This window comes from Galeopterus variegatus, unplaced genomic scaffold (genome assembly GCF_000696425.1).
Source record: "Galeopterus variegatus unplaced genomic scaffold, G_variegatus-3.0.2 Scaffold180, whole genome shotgun sequence".
In the NCBI taxonomy this organism is placed as follows: domain Eukaryota; kingdom Metazoa; phylum Chordata; class Mammalia; order Dermoptera; family Cynocephalidae; genus Galeopterus; species Galeopterus variegatus.
In genome coordinates this window covers 606821-613650 of record NW_007726291.1, presented here as the reverse complement: position 1 = coordinate 613650, position 6830 = coordinate 606821, and positions in this window count along the sequence as shown.

Here is a 6830-nt window from a genome sequence, read left to right as displayed (position 1 = left end):
TGGGATTCCAAAGAAAGAAACACTAAATGCAAGGGTGATGAGTCCAAAGCATTTATTAGAGGAACTTATGTGTAGGGTGCTGCAGTGTATCCTCATGACGGACAGCAAGAAAAAAGGGATTTGTACCTAGGTATGTCTGCTGTGAGGGGGTCAGGATATAGAGTTTATATGAGGGTTTAGGGAATTTGGCTCAGGTTGAGGGCCAGTTTCTTTCAGTGTTTTGGGCAACAACCTAGATAACTTTATCAGTGCCTGGGTATGTTGAAAGCCCTGGTTTTCTTTTACACAGGCTTGGAGGAACTTGCAGCTGGCAGGTCACAGAGGGGTCACAAATGTGATTTTCCAGCAGGAAAGTAGGGAGAACTGGAGGACCCTACACCAACCAAGTTAATCCCTGCTAGAACAGAAATCGACACTCTTCTGAGCAATATAACAGAATCCAGACTCTCTACGATGTATCATTCAGGATGCCTAGTATACAATAAGAAATGACTAAACATGAAGAAACAGGAAAATGTGAACTATATGCAAGAGAGAAAAAATCAGTCAGTGGAAACCAAACCTTAGGTGGTACTTAGCAGACAAAGACTTTAAAGTAGCCATTATAAATATTTTCAAGGACTTACAGGAAAATATACTTATAGTGAATAAGCAGATGGAGAAACTTAGCAGCAAAACAGAAACAATGAGGGGCCGGCCCGGTGGTGCACTAGATAGTGCGCTGCTTGGGAGAGTGTTTTGGGCAACAACCTAGATAACTTTATCAGTGCCTGGGTATGTTGAAAGCCCTGGTTTTCTTTTACACAGGCTTGGAGGAACTTGCAGCTGGCAGGTCACAGAGGGGTCACAAATGTGATTTTTCCAGCAGGAAAGTAGGGAGAACTGGAGGACCCTACACCAACCAAGTTAATCCCTGCTAGAACAGAAATTGACACTCTTCTGAGCAATATAACAGAATCCAGACTCTCTACGATGTATCATTCAGGATGCCTAGTATACAATAAGAAATGACTAAACATGAAGAAACAGGAAAATGTGAACTATATGCAAGAGAGAAAAAATCAGTCAGTGGAAACCAAACCTTAGGTGGTACTTAGCAGACAAAGACTTTAAAGAAGCCATTATAAATATTTTCAAGGACTTACAGGAAAATATACTTATAGTGAATAAGCAGATGGAGAAACTTAGCAGCAAAACAGAAACAATGAAAAGATCCAAACAAAAATTTTAGATGAAAAATACAGTAACTATGATGAAAATTTTACTGCATATAATTAATGGCAGATTGGAGATGGAACAAGAGTCAGTGAATTTGAAAATAGATGAACAGAAATTATCCAAATTTGAGGGAGAAAAAAGATAGAAGAAATATGAATAGGTCCTCAGAGAACTATAGGACAATATGAAGCAGTCTAACGTACACAATTGGACTGCCAGAAGAAGAGAAGAGAGAGAATGGGGGGATATTTGAAGAAAGAATGGCCTAAAACTCCCAAACTTAGTAAAAACACAACCTTATTGATCCAAGAGGGTTAGTGAACCACAAGCAGAATAAATGCAAAGAAAACCACACTAGGCACAGGACAGGCTATTGAAATCCAAAGGTAAAGAGACTTATTAACATAAGAAGGGAGAAAATTACCAATATCAGAAATGAAAGAGGGGATATCACTGCAGATTCTACAGGCAACAAAAGGATAAGAGAATATTATGAACTACTTTAGGCCAATAAATTGGTAACTTAGATGAAATGGCCAAGTTCCTCAACCAAAGTTGACAGAATGTAAAGTAAAAAATCTGAACTACCCTGTATTAAATGAATTTGTTATTAAAACATATTACCAAAAGAAAATTCCAGGCCCAGATAGTTTCAGTAATGAATTCTACCAAATATTTAAGGATGAAATAATACCAGTCTTATAAAAATTCTTTCAGAAATTAGGGGAGAAAGGAACACTTATTTTATGGAATCAATATTACCTGATACCAAAACCAGACACAGACATTAGAAGATTAAAAAAGACCAATATCCTTCATAAAATAAATGCAAAAATTATTAACAAAATAATAGTATATTGAATACAATGGATATCATGACAACTGAGGTGTATCCTAGGAATGTAGTTATAAAACCAATCAGTGTAAGCATATTAACAGAAAAACTATAAAATTATATCAAAAGATGCTGAAAAGCACTTGACAGAATTTAACATCCATTCATCTTAAAACCCAAAACCAAAACAAAACAAAAACTTCTCAGCAAAGTAGAAATACAAGAAAACTTCCTCAATGTGATAAAGCATATATGAAAACCTACAGTTATTCTGCTTACTGATGAAACATTGAATGCTTTCCCAATAGGATCAAGGAGAAAGCAAGAATTTCTAATGTCTTCATTTCTATTCAATTTTAAGTCCATCACAATAATGCAAGAAAAAGAAACTGAAGACATGAAGATAGGAAAATAAGTAGTAGAACTGTTCCTATTCACAGATGACATGATTGTTTATGTAAAAATGCCTAAGGAATCAACAATAACAATAAAACTACTAGAACTAGTGAGTGTAGGAAGGTCTCAGGATACAAATTAAGGTAAAAAAAATTGCAATTCTATATACTAACAGCAAACAATTAGAAAATAAAAGCAATTTCATTGAAATATTGTGAAGAACTACCTACTAATAAATTTTTTAAAAGATGTGCAAGATCTTAACACTGAAAATTATAAACTATTATGAGAAAAGTTAAAGAGATCCAAACAATTGCTAGAGTCACAGTGGGTCGGGGCCCACATGAGAAGAGGAGGACATGGGGAGGAGGGTATGGAGGAGCAGCAATGGGGATTGTACACTTGTTATATGCATGCAAATTAATTAAATAAGTATATTGAAGGAAATGGGAGCCAGGTCTCATTGTCAGAGAAGGGAGTTACACATATGGAAAGAAAACTAAAATGAACCGGTGGTGCTGTAAATTCTTCCACTGTATATAGTTATATAAGTTGATATACATTATATACACAGGTCCATATACATATTACATGTGTGTGGATATATGTACACACACATATATATCATCTCTAACTCTGACCACTGACAAGGCTTGAAAGCACCATCACCCCAATAGCAGTGAGCACATCTAGAGGCCCAATCTTGATTTCTGAAAACCATTCTCAACCAAAAAGAACCAAGGATTTTCTAAGAAATGACTGAGTCATTGACTGGGGCAGGGAATGTACAAAATGATCCTGGAACATTTTGTGCCACAAAGGAAGTCTCCCAGAATTATGGGAATCTGTTAAAGGACATACAATTTAGCCTGAATGAGCTCCCAATGGCCAAATCTGGGACAATATGGCATCAAAATAAACAATAATAGTAATAAATTGTAACCCATTGAATAAAACAAGAATCCATGAGTCCACAGTTGTTATAAATAAATGTGTGAATAAATTGAAAGTTAGGTGAGGAACAAATATTTACATAGTTTTAATTTACCTCTTCATAAAATAATATTAATTACAAATGGAAAAATAACAACTTTACAGTGGAGAAGCCTGTCAGACACCATCTTAGTCAAATGACCAAAGATAATGTCACTGGTAATAGATAAATCAAAATCAGAACCACCTAATAGAATGCCATGAGTAGAATACAACATCGCCTCTGTGATATTCCTCTCAATGATCTATAACTTGAATGTAATCATGAAGAAACATCAGAAAAATCTAAATTGAGGGGCATTCTACAAAACAAATGTTCTGTAATTGTCGGAATTGTCAAGGTTATGAAAATCAAAGAAAAACTAAGAAACTACTCCAGACTGAAGGAGACTAAAAAATCATGACAAATAAATGCAATGTATGGTTGTGTATGGACTCCTCTTGCTATTAAAGACATTGCTGGGACAACTGATGAAATTTAAATGGGGTAGAAGGATTAAATAGTAGTAATGTATTAATGTTAGTTTCCCCATCCTGATGGCGGTGTGGAGAATATCCCAACACAGACTATGCAGGAGAATATCCTAAATAATCTGAAGGAAATGTAAAGTATTTGCCAACAAAGCTGGTAGATTTTTAGCTTCCTCCTGTCTGCTAAGGAAGTTAGTACTCCACCATCTGTTTACCATTTTTCAAAATTTTATTTTATTGATAATCCTTACCTGTTTTTTCCTTCCTTTCATTCTGTATTTTGTGGCTATGTATTTCTTAATCCTTTAATTTTTTGCTTGATTTCAGGAGTGAGCAGACAAAAATGCTTCTGTTTAATTTGCTGTGAAAACCCAGAATGAGTTTTCCTAAAAGGTAGTGTGATTTGGAGAGGTAGACAGTGAGGGGAGGGCATCATAAGTGGAGAGAGAGCAGCAGGTGGAGAGAGGGGACAAATAAAAAATACACCTAGATATCATTATTTAAACACAATCCTACTTTATATTCTTGTATATATGGCCCTAATTAACATGGCAGTTTAATCATTCTGCTATAAGAGAATGTAAAAAGATTTGTTTTTGCACAAACCCATGCAGATTATTTTAAAATAATATGTGTTTTACTGCTGCTTAAAAATTAGTCCTTTTCAATAAAATATTAGCAAGTCAAATCCAACAATGTATTAAAAAAATTATATACTACAACCAGGAGGGATTTATTCTAGGTGCGCAAGTCTGGTTCAACATTGGAAAAATCAATTAATGTAATTCATCACACCAACAGGGTAAAGAAGAAAAATCATATGATTATATCAATAGATGCAGAAAAATAATTTGACAAAATTCAACACTCATTCATGATAAAAACTTTCAACAAACTAAGACTAGAGGAGAACTGCCTCAACCTAATAAGGAATATCTACCAAACACCTCCAGCTAAGGTCATACTTGATGAGAAACTGGATGCTTTCCCAGTAAGATCAGGAACAAGGCAAGGTGTCTGCTCTTACCACTCCTATTTAACATTGTGCTGGAAATCCTAGCTAATGCCATAAAACAAGAAAATGAAATAAAAGGTATACATATTGGGAAGGAAGAAATAAAAGTTTTTATTTGCAGATGACATAATTGTCTATGTAGAAATCCCAAAGAATCAACAACAACAAGTGGAACTAATACGTGATTCTTGTAAGGTTGCAGGATATAAAGTTAATATACAAAAGTCAATTGTATTCTTACATACATACCAGCAACAAAAGAGTGGAATTTGAAATAAAGTAAAAAAAACCATTTATAGTAGTACCCAAAAGTGGAATACTTAGGTAGAAATCTAACAAAATATGTATAAGATCTATAAGAGGAAAAATTCAAAACTCTAATGAAAGAAATCAAAGAAGATCTAAATAAATGGGAAGATATTCCATCCATATGGATAGGAAGACTCAATATTGTCAAGCTGTCATTTCTTCCCAACTTGATCTATAGTCTCAATGCATTCCCAGCCAAAGAACAGATCTACACAACTATAACCAAACTGATCATTGACAACGGAGCAAAGGCAATTTCATGGAGAAAGGATTGTCTTTTCAACAAATGGTTCTGAAGCAACTGGATATCCACATGCAAAAAAATGAATCTAGGCACCTTTCACAAAAATTAATTCAAAATGAATTATAGACCTAAATGTAAACACAAAATTATAAAACTCCTGGAAGATGACATAGGAGAAAATCTAGGTGACCTTGGGTTTGGTGATGACTTTTCAAATATAAAACCAAAAGTATAGTCCATGAAAGAAAAAATAAGTTGGACCTCACTAAAATTAAAAAACTTCTGCTCTGCAAAGGACATTGTTCAGGGAATAAGATAACAAGGCATATACTGAGAGAAAATCTCTGCAAAACACATATGGGATGAAGATCTGGTATCCGAAATGTACAAAAACTCTTAAAACTCAACAATAAGAAAACAACCCAATTAAAAAATGGAAAAAAGACCTGAACAGACCTCTCACCAAAGAAGCATATAAAAAGGTGCTCATAATCATCTGTCATTAAGGAATTGCAAATTAAACAGCAATGAGATATGACTACACATCTCTTAGAATGGCTAATACACTAAACACTGACAACACCAAATACTGGAGTAAAAGGAACTCTCTTTCTTTGTTGGTTGGAATACAAAATAGTACAGCCACTTTGGTAGACAGTTTCTTACAAAACTAAACATACTCTTACCATGCAAGCCAGTGATTGTGCTCCTTGGTATTTACCCAAATGAGTTGTAAACTTAACGTCCACACAAAAACCTGCACACAAATGTTTACAGCAGGTTTATTAACAATTGCCAAAACTTGGAAGCAACCAAGATGTCCTTCAATAGGTGAATGGATCTACATGCTGTGGTGTGTCCACACAATGAAATATTATTCAGTGATGAAAAGAAATGCTCTATTAAGCCACAAAAAGACAAGGAAGAACTTTGATTGCACATTGCTAAGTGAAAGAAGTACAACACTAAGAATGAACTCTAATGAAAACTATGGATTTTAGTTAATAATGTATCTGTATTGGCTCTTCAATTTTAGCAAATGACTATACTAATGAAAGATGTTAATAATAGGAGAAATGGGGAATAGCGAAAGAAGTACAACACTAAGAATGAACTCTAATGAAAACTATGGATTTTAGTTAATAATGTAACTGTATTGGCTCTTCAATTTTAGCAAATGACTATACTAATGAAAGATGTTAATAATAGGAGAAATGGGGAATAGGGGCAGGGAGTCTATGGAAAATCTCTGTATTTTCTTTTCATTTCTTTGCAAACCTAAAACTGCTCTAAAATATAGTCTTTTAAATGAAAAAAAGTAAAAAATGAAGAGAAGAAAGAAATTAAAA